Source organism: Sebastes umbrosus, chromosome 2 (assembly GCF_015220745.1).
Source record: "Sebastes umbrosus isolate fSebUmb1 chromosome 2, fSebUmb1.pri, whole genome shotgun sequence".
NCBI lineage: Eukaryota > Metazoa > Chordata > Actinopteri > Perciformes > Sebastidae > Sebastes > Sebastes umbrosus.
In genome coordinates, this window is record NC_051270.1 from 35667622 (window position 1) to 35685610 (window position 17989).

Genomic DNA, 17989 nt, shown 5'->3' on the forward strand with positions numbered 1-17989 from the left:
ATAAAACAACACTGCAGGAAGGATTGTCAAGCAGTGCTACTGTCTAATATTATTTACTGGCCCTTATTATTAGTCGTGTTCATTACCGAAGGTGTGAATGAGGTAAAGACTCTGGGACTCCCCCTCATTTCGTGTCCGTATTCCCTGCCTGGATAATTAAAGTCCAGGCAGCAGGTGCTAGTTAGATAAGCTTGCAAAATGTAGCTTCAGCTGTGTATTTTTTTATATATTCTGTGAGCTTCAGGTGTGACAAATAATGAAGTGAGAAGTTTTTGCCACTTTTGATGATTGAAGCACTTAATAAAAAATATATATACGTATATAAAACACATTTCAGAAACAGGTACTGGTGAATTTTTGGTAGTTTGGTCGTTATTGTAACCTAACTTGATGGTTTGTTACACAGAACCAGCTGAGAAGCCGTCATTGGAAACTGAAAAATACTTGGCAGGTGATTGGATGAACCATCTGTCAATCAAACTCTTACCGAAGCCAGTCAGGAGAAAAGAGAAAATACTCTCCATTTCTGACATAACTGATGCTATTGCAGCATCTACGCTAACCTCTTTAGGAGCTACCATTGGTTTGTTTTGCGCCTCGTATCACACACACACACACATAAACCAGCTCCTCACAGGATGCTGATTGGTCCGTGAACTGGCTTGTCGGACACAAATGCATTATTTGAAGCCTAACAAGATAGATTTTCGCATGATATGTGATCCAGTGATTCTCGTGTGATCTTGTGACATTGCGATAATCCAGCTGCTGTTCAAGGTAAGCATTATTGAGCCATGCGCATCATTTTAGATATACGTTATGTGATGAGGTTTGGAGATCTGTGTCTGCGTTTGAGATTTCTGCCGCCATCCAGTTTAACTGGAGATAGATGGAATTTCTTTTGTAGTTTTCGAAGCATTGAAAGAGTGCATTAGAAAGCAATGTGTCTGTCCAGAAACAATTTAGTCCTGGATAACCTATTAACCTATAACATATTTCTTTTTCCAGCCTGTAATGTGCATGCTTTCGTCAGTATTGAGATATTTGTTTCAAAACTGTTATATTGAATAACAAAGTTGTGCCTAGTTGGGTCTTTTACCATCCTGAAGTTAGGGATTGGATGATCTAGACATTTTTAAAGGAACAGTGTGTAACATTTAGGGGGATCTATTGGCAGAAATGTAATATAATATTAATGTTTTCTATCGTGTATATAATCACCTGAAAATATCGTTGTGTTTTTGTTACATTATAAGTTTAGGTAACTGTGATGAATAAAACATGATCAGACTCTGATTGGAATTAGCTGCAACAAATGTTAATGAGACGAGTAAAAGATCAAAATATTGCAACTGCCCTTTAAGTACTCCAGCTGCATTAGATACTTAGCCAAAGCTTAATGCATTTCCCAACAAATGAAAGGGACCTTGTGTTATTACTGAGAATACAAGACACAAAGAATAGCATCGTAAAGAGCTTTTCTCTTTCTTTTCCTTTGAATTTGAAGGACAAAATGCTCTTGTGGCAAACAATGAGGTTCACCAATAATGTATTAGTACATGGCAACAAGGGAACAACATGTTCGAACAGCCTTGTTCAAGCCCACAAAAAACACTGTGGTTGAAGAAAAGTGTTGTCATAAAAGGGGAAAAATGTAGCAGAGGCGACTCTGAGCCACAAACTAAAGAGGCAATCTTGTCAGACTTACAAGATTCCCTTCTCGGTTTAGTAGTGTTTGACTTGGCGCCAGTTACTGGGGTTTCATCTTTGCCAATTAAGCCAATCTAATGTATTCCAGCAACTAAAATCTAAGCTGTTTGCCAAAGCATTAATGATGAACTAGATATTCATGTCATTCTTACACTGATTTGGTAACAACTTTCAATGTATATCATGAATCACTCTCTGTTCCTTCTAGTGAGTTGCAACATGAAAGTCCTCTAAGTAATGTCAAGATATTCTCATCAAAGACTATCTGAGCTAAATGAAGTGGCAGGAGATAAAATGTATATTAATATGTGGGGAATTAGATAAATAGGGTGAAGTTAGAGAGAGGGAGACCGAAAGAGGAGGGGGGGGTACGAACATGAGAGAGATAGAGACTCATCATGACCGTCATCACTTCAGCTATTATCCCTAATTCTCTAAGGGAATATCTCAGTAAGGCGGAGTAAATTTGAGGCTGATAAGCAGAGACAATGAGATTTGCCCGGGCTTTGTGGCAAAGCTCTTCCAAGGGCTTGCTTTCACCTACACAAGGTTTGAACTTCATGCATCAAATGGCAGAACACGCATATGGCTCTCTTTGGTGTGGGTTGGATTCTGCTCTGTAGTTGTGTTTTTGAAGCAACAAAAGCAGGAGCTGTGAAGACTTGTTGGTGGGTGGCTCACAATATATATATTCATCGTGTTGCACATAAGCTGCATGTGGTCTTTGCAGTGTAAAGATTTGATTCTCTTTCCTCTGTGGGTCTCTAATTAGCTCGATGAGTCAAACCACAAAAAGTTGAATTAGCAAATGTTAGCATGCAATCGTTTCAGATGTTCTTCATATTCAGACTGGCATTGTGGATTGTCGAGCTAGTCGTGGTGAAACGTTGTGCCTGGGGCGTGTGTAATAGTGATACTTGTTACCTGGAGAGGTTGGAAGGAGATCTAACGCGCTAAACTAAGATGTTGACAACCCAGTTGTCAGAAAAAATGTTGGCATTTGATGTTTCTGCAAACCACGGATATGTTGAATAGTGACGTTTCTGAACCAAAAATGTGTTTCATAAATATGTTTCATACCACGCTTGCAGAAACGCAATGCCACGTTGATTGTGAAATGTTGAACATCGGCATGTGCATTGTCACTGTGAGCATGTTAGCATGCTGACATTAGCATATAGCACAGGGCACTGCTGCGCCTATAAGCCTCATAGAGCTGCTTGCTTGGCTGTGGACACTCCATCTTCTCAGTGTTCAAATGATAAAATGACTGCAATGTATCTGTGCAGTTATTATCTGAACACACATATACTGTACATCTCGTGTGGAAAAGTAGTTTCTGTTTCATATTTTTCCAATAGTATATATTTATATTACTACCAAACACTCACTCCCCGTAGGGTTGAAAGCAATATTTTAGAACGATGGCTTTGATTTGTGGTGGTTCCAACATGGATGGCAACAGTTTGCCCAGTTGATTGTTACAAAAAAGTATCAAATTGTACACAGAGACTTTCGAAGTCCCTCCTGCAGCCTAATATTATTCTTTTCACTATTCATCCATATTATCAGTATGTTCCAAACTCTTACTAGCTTCATATTTTGAAATAAAAAATGACTGTTTGGAGCATATTGACCATACAGATGGACATAGGAGAAACAGATTTTTCTGCAGGAGTTTTGATGTTTCTTTAGACATTTTGTTATTTTTTCCCTCGGTGATTCTGTTTTTTTTCTAATGTAATTCATTGTAACAGCTGTAAATCCCAGCTGTGGCCCTCCATGAAAGAACAACAGCCACCTTTCAAGCCTACACTGGGAGACTGTGTGATATTCAAAACATAGGGTTACAATTCCCTTGTTGGAGATTAGATTGACTCTCACTTATTTTGTCAGTTTCTTGTTCGTCTTAACTAGCCTCAGAAGAGACATTTCAGTCTAATTAACATTTTCTATGAATATTGCATGTCATGCAATTGGTAGCGTCAGGCTTAGTTAACTGACCCTTCCCTAAGTCTCGCATTCAAATGCAGACTGGCCAATCATGGCGTAGCATCGGCCAGCTCAGATTTCAAGCTATTCATGGCTAAACGTTGTGGCTGAGGCACGTGTAATAGTGATACTCGTTACCCAGAGAGGTTCGAGGGAGATGTATGTTTCTAAAACGTTACGTTTCGACATAAAAACCTGCGGAGCTAACATTAGCAGAGTAAGTTAACACATCATAAACTAGCATTAGCCCTCTGTTATGCAAGCTACTGGAGGTATACTGGATGTATACACATGCTGCTTTTGCTTTTTAATGATTGGAACAGTGAATAAAAACCTACCCGGCTTCACAGGAAAAGTGTTGTTCCTTAATTTTATTGTCTTTTGTCTCAATCGCTAGGTGATGTGGTGTTTCACTTTTACACTGTGATCTGTAGGCTTTAGATTCTTTCTTTATCTTTTGAACCTGTTTTTCAGTTTGACATCGTGGATATGTCCTTGAAATGCATATTGTAGACCCTTCTGTCTGCTTCTCTCTGAAATCACTTTTCCAAAAATTACACAATATGTATTCAGGGAGTGCAGTTAGTGACAGTGACGGGTCCATGGTAGCTCTGACAGCTTGACGGGGGCAGCGGGGGGGCAGGGCTTAGCGAAGGGTCAATGTTACATTCCTCAAGTTGGGTATTTTTTTCTGAATCTGAATCCAGTATTGAATCTCATTATGAACTCAGTAGTTGTAACAGAAGGTTTTAACATAAACCCCTTAAAAAATGTATTGAATGAATATCAAAGACTATTAATACCAACAATTAAAACACGTTGTTCCATATAGATTACATCCCAGTAAGTGTTTACTTGGTGTTTTGCAGGTCAAAACGCATGTAGATATTAAAACTGAGCCAAATTTTGTTAAGTTTTCTTAGATGTCTGAGTCACACACAGCCAATGGTTCCACAGCATTTCAGGGACTATATTTGAACTGGTGGTTATGAACTGCTTTACACTGAAATATAGCCGTTGAAATGCTTTTGAATCAACAGCTGTGCATATGTAAAGATGGTAAAATGTAGCCCATCTTTATAACCTGGATGTCTTGACATCTTTTGACCTGCAAATCAAGACCATACTTCATGGGAGATGCTAACCTTTCCTGGATGTTTTCACTGTTTTTGCTAATAAAAATAGAGAGGACATAAAAAGATTCAATGAGAGATTTGTTTGACTTTGAACTTGACTATTATCAGAGTGTTTTATCAGCTTGGGATCAGATCCAAAATGAAATGAGCTATCAAAAAACACAGCCCTGCACATTCCCACGAATCATTCCCATGATGCACAGCTTTCTGTGCTTTCCTGTTAGCCGTTGAGCCGTTGTGATGTGTCTTGATTTTTATTCATTTTACCACACTCGGAAGAAAACTTTTGAAATGGTATATAAAAAGCAATGGAATTGCTGTATAAAAGCCATAATTGCCTTTAGGACATTGTTTACTGTGATTATGCATTCTTCAGAGCAGCGGGCGGTACTCAGCTGTGCATCACATCACAGCACCACCATACCTATAATCACAGGAGATAATGTTGACTCAGGCATTATTGCTAAACTCTACGTCTATGTGTAGGTTGTTGGGAATCTGTAGAGGAATCTATAAAGGGCATTATGGCATTTGCAGAAAGTGGCTGCTTGCTGAAGAGGCAGAAACATGGTACCCGTAGCCTGAGCATACTCTTCCTATCAGAGGCTCTCACTGGAGTTGATGGCTGGTTGCTGCTGCAGGCCACGGCAGACACATAGTACACAACACAGATGGTGAAATAAGGCACCAACGGCTGCAGTCAAAATAGTGAATGTGTCATAATGACATTTGGGCCATAAGTTATGATTTTTTTTTGCAGGCATCGATGCTGTCACTCCTCATAAGACGCACTTAGCGGTAATGAACCGTAGTGGGTCGACAGGCACACACGAGCCGATACAGCCTCTTCATACATCCCCACATTAATATTTGTTGATTTAGAAATGCAGACTTGTGAATGACACAGAGCAGGATTCGCTGAATAATCCCCTTTCTGGTGCACAAAGGCATAACTTAAGCTGCTACAGTGAATACTAAGTCTCTCCAGCCTGGCATGCATTGGACTCTTTCACACCCGAGCAGTTCGACTCGTTCAGATCGGCCTGTCTCTCGACTCGACACAAACACATGTTTCGTGGAGGTACCACTGGAAAGATACAGAGTGCCATCTATCAAAATGGAGCCAGCTGGAAGTCGGCTTTATCTCGAGCTGCATCCCCACTCGCTTATTTATGTCACACAGAGACGTACTTTACATATACATATACAGGAATGCACTTAATCCTTCTGTATTAGTTAAGATAAAAAAGGGCAGGCCTGGAGGGACTATTTTCACTTCGTCCAGACGGAACCTCAGCCATAATTTATCGCCACTCCCAACACCAATCCTCATATCGCACAGAGAGAAGTATGCAGAAGGCCAAGACGACAATATAAATTGATGAAACAACAAAACAGTGCCCCCGTATTGTAAAGCATATCCCTCAAAAACATAGACTGTCCCCATCAATCGCTAAAAAGGATAAGTACAATGGAGAAGATAGTAATTTGGAAATGAATCAGCATTTTTGCTGTTGACAGATCGAATCCCAAGGATTTTAAAAAAAAAGGCATAAATCTACCCCAGTTCATAGTTTCAACAAAGAAAGGTCTGTCGTAGTTTAACACACTGGTTCCCAAACTGGGGGTCCTGACCCCTGCTAGGGGTCGTCAACAATTCGAGGGGGGTCGCGAGGCCATCTTGATTTTAAGGGGTGTAAGAAAACCTTTTTGAAAATACACACACATGGCCTATATCTCAGCATTTCATTAATTTCTGTGAATAGAACTAAATGACATTGATATTTTTTGATAGTTTTAAAGTTATAATTAGGGCTGTCAATTGATTAAAACAGTTAATCACGATTAATCGCATGATTGTTCATAGTTAATCACGATTAATCACAAATTAATCACACATTTTTTTACGTACCTTAAAGGGAAATTTGTCAAGTATTTAATACTCTTATCAACATGGGAGTGGGCAAATATGCTGCTTTATGCAAATGTTTGTATATATTTATTATTATAAATCAATTAACAACACAAAACAATGACAAATATTGTCCAGAAACCCTCACAGGTACTGCATTTATCATAAAAAAATACGCTCAAATCATAACATCCAAACTGCAGCCCAACAGGCAACAACAGCTGTCAGTGTGTCAGTGTGCTGACATGACTATGACTTGCCCCAAACTGCATGTGATTATCATAAAGTGGACATGTCAAGTGGAGACTCGTGGGTACCCAAAGAACCCATTTTCATTCACATATATTGAGGTCAAAGGTCAAGGGACCCCTGTGCAAATGGCCATGCCAGTTTTTCCTTACCAAAATTTAGTGTAAGTTTGGAGCGTTATTTAACCTCCTTCACAACAAGCTGGTGTGACATAGTTGGTACCATTGGATTCCTGAGTTTTTCTTGTTTCATATGATGCCAGTATCTTCATTCCAGATTTAAAACTAAATGGATTTTTAAGAGGTTAATAGAAAATCGCAGGTTGCGTTAATGCATTAAAGAAACTAGTGGTGTTAAAACAAATTTGTGCTAACACGTTATTTCGCGTTAACTTTGACAACCCTAATATAATATGAAATATCGATTAAATATGCCACTTAGTCAGGGGTTGTCAGTTTACTCAGTGATATAAAAGAGGTCCCTTATGGAAAAAGGTTGGGAACCACTAGTTTAACAAACAGCATCATAATAGGAAGAGAGGTTTAGGCTGGTCAGAAGGTTACTCAGTCATTCATTAAATAAAAGGGTGAAGCTGGACAAAAGCTAAATAATTTCATCTCCATATCTGTGTTGTTGGAACCAGATAAAATTTTGTATTTTGCTTGTTGTGCATTCTTTTTTTGTCCATTAATCATTTGTCGACTAATTGTTATTGTAATTAATTGTAATGAGTTTTGGAAATGAATTATGCATCCTAGTTTGACTGACAGGTAATTTGACATGTGAAACATGCAGTTTATTCCACGCAGGCGTGTGACTGGTCCTTAAAATTACTCGGTGATTAACATCCCACCATGCTTAGTGTTGTGTGTAAAGTCTCTGGGCAGACCCAGTTGCTCATTATTTTGGCTCCTGTGGCTCGAAGAAGGAATCCGTGACTTTTATAGAGGGCTGATTGTTGGGAGTGCGTTTCGCTGGAGCTTCCGTGATGTACATTGTTTGACTTAATGATGTTAAACGATTGGGAAATGTGGCTAAGGGGAAAACAAATGGCTTGAAAATATTGAAATGACATAACCACCTGGGAGGAACAGGCGCATAGTCCTCTACTGTGATGTTGTGTGCATTATTTCTAGATGCAAGAAAGAAAAAAAAGAAAAACCAGACAAGGCACTATGAATCAATTCACTACAAATGTTTGTCTGAGGTGTAAGAAGGCAGCTTGTCACAAGAAATTTAGAGAGCAATATTATGGTGGAACTGCATCACGTTAAGCCCTTATTATTTGTAAATTACCCCTTTTGCGCAGCAGTTTGTGCAAGAACAAAAGCAGTGATTTACTGAGGAGGAAAAAAAAAAAAAAACCTTGGATGGTTAGATGAGTCACCGTTCACCCTGTTCTGAGCCAGTGGTTGACTACATGTGTGTCACGCATGAAAAGAAATCTATTCGCCCAAGTGCTTATTTCCCACAGTGAAGGCTTCTGTCAGAGCTGTTCTGGTGAGTGGCCCTGGCACGGTTTACATCCATTTGGTCCCCTTAGCAGGCAGGTAAATGCCAGAACTACAACACCTGTCAGAGGGAACACATTTATTACGCTTTGCTGTTTCTGTCCTGATGACTGAGGGATATTACAAGGTGACAAACCCAAATCCACAGGCCATGATGGGTCCCTGGGTTGTTTGATGGAACATGGAAATCATGTTTACCACCCTGGCAGTAATGGACACCAGTCCTCAACCAAGCAGAACACTATACACTTACTCTACAAACCATCTTTGAAATTCAAATCGTGGAACTTCTGGTTAAAAATACTTCTCCAGTTGAGCTTCAGTCTTTTTTTTTCCAGAATCTCAAAGCCCAGTGTAGCAGCTCAGGTAGCTCATGTTGACCCAATGCCCTATTGAGACACTTCTTGGTGTGTGGCCTTAATTTTAGCAGTTATCAGCGTGTTACGGTGCACTGAAATAATCCAGACCTGGAAACATAAGCTAGTCATACTGAAAAATGAATTATTATGGTGCAGTGATTTTTTTTTTCTGCATATCATACATTTGTGAGAACATCACTAATGACTTGATTTAAGACATTTTTTATACTTCAAATTATCATTTCTCTCTGAGTTTTCAGACATTTAAAGAGCCCACTGATACTAAGGAATAAATGGTGTGATGTGTAACAGACACTAATCTCCCTACTATTAACAGAACCCTCTGCTAAAATGCCTATGCGGTATTTAAAATGATTCAATCCACCATTCAATCATCAAACTCCCAAACCCAATCAAGCAGACTATAGGTGAAATAAAATGGGTATGGGTTATGCTTATGAATGCAAATATTGTGCTAACCAACCCCTAAATGGCAGACCCAGTCTTAAACACTCCAACTGTGTCCTTGATTTTACAGGCAAGGCTGTAAAATCGCCAGATGTGCTGTATGAAAGTGTACACTTGAGGGACGAAACCGGTTCAGGTTTAAGTGGAAAGGCTTTTGCCTGCAGCAGCAGCAGCAGCACTAGCAAATTTCAGATGGGATATGTCTGCTCCAAAATGCAGCCTCCCTCTTACCCATTTCAGCCAACACACAAGTATTTTCAGCATCAAGGCATTTCAGCACCTCCCACTGATGGACAGCTCCTATTCACATTTTTCTAAAAAAAAAAAAAAAAAGAGGCTGTATTGCCAAAGCAACAACTCTAAGAGTTGACAGTTTACATTTTATTTTTAAATGCACACAGTAGTTTCTGGTTAACCTGTGGTAGAGGGGAAAGATGACAACCTCATTTCTGAGTTCATCACCCATGGGTGGCTTTACTGGGGGTTTTGCAGACGTACTGGGTCAACAGGCAGAACCACAGAGAGAGAGAGAGAGAGAGAGAGAGGAAATGCATGATCAGATTCTGTAAAATCCAGCTTGACCTGAAGCTTTTGCTTCGCCACATTCCCACTCAAAGCGCCCTTTTCCTCAGGGCCATGCAGCCTGCCCACCTGGCCAATCCGGCGCTCTTGTTGCTGCAAACGTGTATGCTGAGAATACCTGAACTGAATTTGAATTACCATATGACGTAGGCCCCTTTTTCTAGCAGTAATGTCCTGCTGGCAACAGGGACTACCACAGACAGACACATACAGGCTCTATACCGAGGCGCTCAAACGCACAATTTGTTGCACCAGCTAAAACCCACCCACCTCCTCGACCCCCTTTTCTGTCCCTATCCATCTTCATCTCCATCTATATATCTCACACACACACACACACACTCATTCAGTAGCACACGAACGAAGGATGCGACAGCTATCATAACCTTTACCTATATAGAGATGAAAATAGGCATAATCAAACATTAAAAAGTATTTTTTTCTTTTTGCATTGAAGTCCTGTGAGCCATGCAGCCTGCAAAAATCACGCGTTATACATGGCGATGCATGGATCGGTGAGGTGCATAGACGCGCATATCACACTGAATAGGCGCAATTGGACTGGATTCAATAATAAGAAAAAGACATACTTACGCATTTTCTCGAATAAATGAAATCGAGGTTGGAGGAGAAACCAGCAGGGCCCCGGTGGTCCCCGTTTTCAAGATTTTTTGCAGCAGGACGAGCGAGGCGCAGATCTCCATGTGAAAGAGAAGAGGATCGGAGGATCGGAGGATCGGAGGTGCTGCTGCTGCTGCTGCAGTCCGCGCGTCTCTCTCGATCACAAGTCAAGATGCTCGCCTGCGAAAAATGCCAAACATTCAGGAAGAGTTGCGTGGAGGATGATGTGGTGGTGGTGGTGTGCGCCGGCCACCATTACCCCCCTCGGATGATGTGATGAAAAAGCCCCCCTTCAGAGGGACCCAGCAGTATAACCCCCCCACTGGACCTGAAGAGATCCCTCCGGACTGGAGGAGGAGGAAATCCTGCAGAGTTTTTGGATGGGGGGATCAAGTCTGTGTATAGGCCTCCTTCTTTCTCCCCCCCCCCCCAAAAAAAAAAAAACAGTCACAGTCCAAAAAAAAAAAATGACTCCCACCGGTGGTTTCCTTTTGGGAAAAATCAAATCCAACAAATTAAAAAAAAAAAATACAACCAAAGTGGATCTTTTGGATTTCAAGCTGTGTTTTTTTCCTTCATTCACTCCAAATAACCAGTGTAAACAGACATGACAATTAATTACCTATGTAAAGCATTGGTAAGGTCAGAGCAGAAAGGGGGTGCAGAAGCGTCCTATACCACCAAAAAAAAAAAAAAAACACCCTGAGAACGCCTATTGGATAGAATTAAGGATATCCGTCCCACTGCAACCATCACACGCGTCGCATCAGGACAAATGGGTTGCCATGGATGGGCTGCTCTACAAAAAAAAAATAAAAAATCGCAGAGCATATGGCAATACACTGTTTTCTAAATCAAGTATAGAATGGAGAAGGAAGGATCCACGGGATGCTGTGTTTTTTTTCTTCCAACCCCCCCAAAAAAGCAATCCGGTGTATTGATTACATAAGCGCACAAAGCTATTAGTAATAATTCCGCTTGTCAGAGAGAGAGTGTGTCCGATCCGGGTGCTGGTGGTGTGGCAGCAGCATCAGCAGTAGCATCATCCGTGTGTTGCAAATAAAGCGCGTTTTTGTGTCTGTGTGTGTGTGTGTGTGTGTGTGTGTGTGTGTGTGCCACCGGCTCCTAATGGTTCCCCCGCTCGCTGCAGTCCATGACTTGAATAGCGAGCACGTTGAAATCACGGTCTCCAGGCACAGATCTGCGAGTCACGTGTGTGTGTGTGTGTGTGTGTGTGTGTGTGTGTGTGTGTGTGTGTGTGTGTGTGTGTGTGTGTGTGTGTGTGTGTGTGTGTGTGTGTGTGTGTGTGTGTGTGTGTGTGTGTGTGTGTGTGCGTGCGTGTGCAATAGGTAGGTGCGCGCGTGTGTGTGTGTGTGCCTGTGTAGGCGTGAGCGTGCACCCCATATCGCCCAGGGACCACTTTAACTTTGACCACTTTTGCCTGTGCGCGTCCATCTGCCCATTTAAATCGCCCAGCGGTCGTTAATTATCAGGGATCAATCGCATTAACGCATAAAGCCCAGATCTGATGTCTCTGTGTGAGAGTGTGTGTGTGTGTGTGTGTGTGTGCGTGCATGTGTGCATGTAAGATTCAATTGTTGATGAGGTATGGTTGCCACCTACAGGCGTTAAGTCTCCATCCAGTCATCCAAAACGCACCATTTCTACTGTCTGCATCCACAAATACATTCAACATGTATAGAGGCTCTTATCAGCTCTCCACATTAAAAGCACAGCTAGAATAATGTGTGCATGTGTGTCCACCATGTGTTCACATCAGCTACAAAATAGTAAACCATGGTTAATTCTTTGGACTTACTGGATGGAACATTACAATCATTTGACCACCTGCTGTTTTTTAGTGAGCATTTTTTTAAATGCAACTAATTTATTCCTTTGACAAATGCTGTCAGACAAAAGTAACCTAGGCAACCCCCTGAAACCTGCTGGTTTTCCTTTACTGGGGATGCACACATAGGGAGTAAACTTAATTTAATACAATGGGCCACTGTGGAAGACAGGTTGGCACTTATAGGTAAGGAGGTTTAGTGACATGCAGACCTTCAGAGGGGACAAGTGAGTGTGCATTCATTTCATCCGAGATGAACAGCGTGTCTCATTAGACGGGCATAATGGACCACAAGTCGGCGACGTGACAGAGTGGCTCCTGGTCACTGAGGCCACGCTGCTTTATGAGATTGAGGAAGACAGAGAGAGAGAGAGAACAAAGATGAATATAAATGAGTCATAGTGGGGTTGTATTAAAGGTTGTTTTGATTGCATAAAATAATAGAATGAGAGGTGAGTGAGAGAGCTTATAAAGTACCTTAAGTAAGTAATTACTGGTTAAGAAACTGCATAGATATGAAAAAAACAGAATAGGTAATTGGATAAATAATGAACACAGATGCTTCCAATGAGAGGTCACTGAATGGTTTGATTAGTATGAAAATGATCATATGATAGCCTTAACGATTACCAGATGTTAACTAGGGCTGACTCGGATGCTTCAAAGCTTCGACCGTTGCCATGGTAATGGACCTCCTAATCATTATTCGAATGCTTTGTTTTTGCTTAACGATTTTATATTATAAGTATGTAATAATAATGTATAAATCCCCCAAATAGCCCATGAAATAAGCAATAATCCCACAATATGATTCATTATTCATATTCATCATGAATTATTAGTTATTTTCAGAGGGACATCACTGTTTGTTATGTGTAGAGGTAAGTGTGTGTGAACAGTAGTGCGGCAGCAGCATCTAACAATGTTTCTCATTATTTTCTTGATTAATAATTTTGCCTATGAAAGGTCTGAAAATAGAGAAAATATTACAATATCCCAAAGCTCAAGTTGATATCATCAAAATCCTTGTTTTTCATTTAATTGGATTAAGAAAACCAGAAAATATTGTCATTTAAGATGTTGAAACCGGTGTATTGTTGGCACTCTAGCCACACTAGCAGCTCTATGAGGCTGTAATGGATAAATTCAGAATTTTGACCTTGATAGAATTTCAGGGGATCAACAAACTTTAGAAAGGCCATATATGTCTGCACCAAATTGCATCGCAATCCACCCAACATTTGCTGAGACATTTTGCTCAAAACTAGGGATGCACAAATACGACTTTTTCAGTCCAGATACCGATCACGATACCTGGGCTTTGGGAAAAATCAAGCCTTAACCTATGACTGCAATCATTCTTTTATGTGCAAGGAAACATCAGGCCTGAATTAAACATTGCTTTCCTAACTTAGAAAAATAAAATGTGACCAATAAATACAGAGATATACATTTATTTAATTGTTCTTTATTATTGAAATTATAAATCGTACACCAGCGACTTGTAACTAAGGGGCGGCTGTGGCTCAGAGGGTAGAGCGGGTCGTCCCTAACCTTAACCCTAACCAATCGGAAAGTTGGTGGTTCGATCCGCGGCTGCTCCGGGTCACATGTCGATGTGTCCTTGAGCAAGACACTTAACCCCAAATTGCTGCCGAAGGCATAGCCATTGGTGTGTGAATGAATATTAAGATTAGATCCTGATGTGCAAAGTTGGCACCTTGCATAGCAGCCTCTGCCATCAGTTGGCGTGTGTGAATGGGTGAATGCTGACATGTAGTGTAAAGCGCTTTGAGTGGTCGGAAGACTAGAAAAGCTCTATATAAATACAAGTCCATTTACCATTTAACTTTGTAAAAATCTTCAAAATTAACAGGAATTACAATTCATATGTAAACCTTTTTAATGCAACAACAAATTGTATATGAACATAAACTTGAATTGAATATATCAGCCCCATTGTCACCCTTATCCGATCCAGCTATTTGAATCAGTATTGGCCCGATATTCGAGTATCCAGTATCGGTATCGGTGCATCCCTACTCAAAACCACGACTGTCAACCTACTAGTGCCACGAGAGAACCACTAGTAGGTGGGAACATAAACATCTAAACCAACATTTTTGACAATTTATCTAATAGTTGATCGAGAAACAGACCAACATAGACCAACCATCCTTAGAGCTTCGCCTAGCGTGGCTAAAAATGACTTGAATGATTATTCGTTTTTTTTAAATAGTTGCAGATTAATTTTCTGTTGATCGACTCATCAATTAATCAAGTAACTGTTTCAGCCCCACATAGGGAATATCTTTTGGGAGAATGGCGTTCAATCGTAGTTCAGAATCTAGTGGCCCCACACCTCAATACGACTTCTTTAATCCGTCATCCATATCTATCTTTCGTATCAACACACGTGATTCTGTGATTTGTAACGTAAATCCAGTCCCTCATCTACTATACATCCAAATTAAAAAGAAAATAAAAGCTGGAAGAAATAATCGAATGCATTTATTCACTGTTTAATGAATAACTTTGAACTTCGTTTTAAATACAGCTGAGATGAAAAAGTGCGTGTGGGAGGATCATAATGAATAAAACTTTAAAAATGTGATTTCTGATCGAGTCAAAGTTTCAAATCAGAGTCTCAACGTTAGAACTAAAGCTCAACCCTGTCCTTGTGCATCTATTTGTTGTTGTGAAATTCCTTTTAAACAAAACAGACATAAGTATGCACTGAAAAACACATTACTCATGAACTGATGCGCCACTTAATATGGTGGACAATAAACAATCTGACTCTGGTTCATAAATTCTTAAATCCCCTTTTTAATCAGTTATTTTGTTATCTTCAAGTGAAAGCAGTTCCTACACTCCTATAAGATATTTTAGTGCTTTTTCCACATCTGTGAAAGTCAAAACTTTCCTCCTCATGCATAACTAAAAGGGTAGCTTGTCAAAACAAAAGCCAATTTCACATAGATTAAATATAATCCTGGTCTAAAAAGCTAAATCAGTGGAAATCTCATCTGAGAGTATTTCCGTTGCCTCGGATGAAGTCAGATCCAGGTGCACGAAACTGGACAATTGTGGGTTTCACATTACCTATACTGAGGCATAATTGGACTTTTACTTCAATATATTTTTCCATACGCTGCACTAATATTAATGTGGTAACAGTTACGTAAGTGTGGGAGACTTTCACAGTCTCCCCTACAAACATTAGCAATACATTTGATATATTTTCTGCTATCAGCATTTTATTCACGCTTTGATGAAATATGAATTTTAATTCCTCGAGATCTCCTGAGCAGAAAAATTAAAAATAAAAGCGCATGGAACAAGGAGGGAGGGATGCACACCCTGTGTTGCTGTAAATGAAAGCCTCAGCAGATCTGCACAATCAAATCAATGTCAACCACATGCTGCTCCAACAGAGTACTCCCTCATTACAATGTCTTTCATGCAATGACAATATGAATATACTGTATTTCATATTTAGCCCTATTTGAACCCATACAACAGCAATACTCAGTGTCAACGCCAAAGATTTCCAGCCCACAAATGACTTCTGGGCGGTAAATCAACACATGGAGTTTGAAGCACATTTGACAGCTTGACAGCTTCTATTACTTCTATTTTCGATGCAAAGGGCGAAGCTGGGAATGGTTTAGACCAGGCTCGTAATTCTATGCACTTTTCTAAAGGAATCCATCAAATATATTTGCATGGAAGAAGTTTGATTAACTGAATCATGATGCATATTAATAACATTTTTGACAAGATTAATTTCAGTTTTTTATAGATAGATAGATCTGCAGTTAGCTTTAGGCAAGAAAACCACCAACTTAGGTTCAGGTAAAAAAACAAAACAGTTAGGTTAAGGAATATCGTCATGGTTGGGCTTGAGAAAAGTACGTAAACAAAGTCAAATATGTATGGAAACAATGTAATGCGACTACGGAAAACATGTAACAAATGTCACAAAAAACATGGGAAATCGTCATGTGACAAATGTCACTATAACGTTACTTACAAAACACCTGTCTCTTGGTTAAAAGTCTGGTGATTGTTGCGTCATTTGTACGCCACGCAACCGTCCACAGTTAGGTTTAGGCAAGAAAACCACTAACTTAGGTTCAGACAAGAAAAAAACACTTAGTTAGGTTAAGGGAAAACGTAATGGTTGGGCTTAAAATAAGTACGTAAAAACTAAGACAAATGCGTACGGAAACAACGTAACACAACAATAGAAAACACGTCACAAACGTCACAAAAAAACACGTAACAATTATCACGTGACAAATGTCACTAACGTAACTTGCAAAAAAAAAAAAACAGTTGCCAAAAATGGTTTTGAACATCACTCTCTTGGTTAAAAGTCCGTTGTTTGTTGGACCCGTCCATCTCCTAACCCGCCCACCGTAAGTTTTCTTTCTCGCTTTTTATACTACGTCACTAACTCTTACCGAAACATTTATACGCGGATGTGTTTACATTGCAGTCAGTACAGGATGGGGCTGGGCAATATATCAATATCATATCAATATTGTGATATGAGAATAAATATCTTCTTAGATTTTGGTTATTGTAATATTGTAATATGGCATAAGTGTTGTTTTCCTGGTTTTAAAGGCTGCATTACAGTAAAGTGATGTAATTGTCTGAACTTACAAGAGTGTTCTAGCTGTTCTTATTATTTTCCCCCACCCACTTAGTCATTATATCCACATTACTGATGATTATTTATCAAAAATCTCATTGTGTAAATATTTTGTGAAAGCACCAATGGTCAACCCTACAACATCGTCGCAATGTCGATATCAAGGTATTTGGTCAAAAATATCATATTTGATTTCCTCCATATCACCCAGCACAGGATACATGGCATGCAAATGACACATGGGAATCAAGAAAGGCTCACTATCGTGGCATTCTTACACCTTTTTGTGCAAATACGCTGGATAGATAGATAGATGTTTACTTTCAACCTTTATTCAGCCAGAAGAATGAGCCCAGAACAGCTTGAATACTTGATGAAAACACTCTCAAATATTGTCTCTGTCTACCATTTTGCTTTGGTCTTCTAAATGCAAATGCAGCCAGATGGATTTTAACTGAGGAAGCATTCTTAACAAAGGACTCTAACATGATTAGCAAAAAGCACAATGTGTATCACGTTTTGTTATCTTCAATGAACTTCAAATAGTTTTCACAAAGAAATGAGAAAGAATGTTGGAAATATGAAAAATCTGCTTTATGCTTCATTCAGTCTTTTGGGAGGAAGAAGGTTCTTCTCGCTGACTTATTTAGACATCCTGTCTTTAAAGTCTGTCAAACAAATTGAAGGACCCAGATGGGAAACGCTATGCAAAAGTGTTTAACAAATTATGGGCAGAGATGGCTTTAGTTGATTCTTTTTATCCCTCATTTTGGTCCATAGCCATTTTTCTGTCAAAATAGATTTGGCCTCTATATTTCTTTCTCTCTGTGAGACATCTCTTTTCCGTCTTCCTTCTTTTCTATCTTCTTCCATCAGCCTATTGGGATCGTTGGATCGGCTGCTGTTGTAGCACATGTCCCAGACTGCTTTCTGGGAC

The 17989-nt window shown here is 39.8% G+C and overlaps 1 protein-coding gene across 1 annotated transcript in view; it reads right to left on the minus strand.

Moving 5' to 3' along the window:
- The window catches only part of lrrc4cb (leucine rich repeat containing 4C, genome duplicate b), a 51830-nt gene extending 40112 nt beyond the window's left edge, over window positions 1–11718 (minus strand). Inside the window, exon 1 of the mRNA XM_037754642.1 lies at window positions 10514–11718. The gene's annotated coding sequence lies outside the window, so the exon portion shown is untranslated. The remainder of the gene's footprint in view (window positions 1–10513) is intronic.
- Window positions 11719–17989: the final 6271 nt, after the last annotated feature.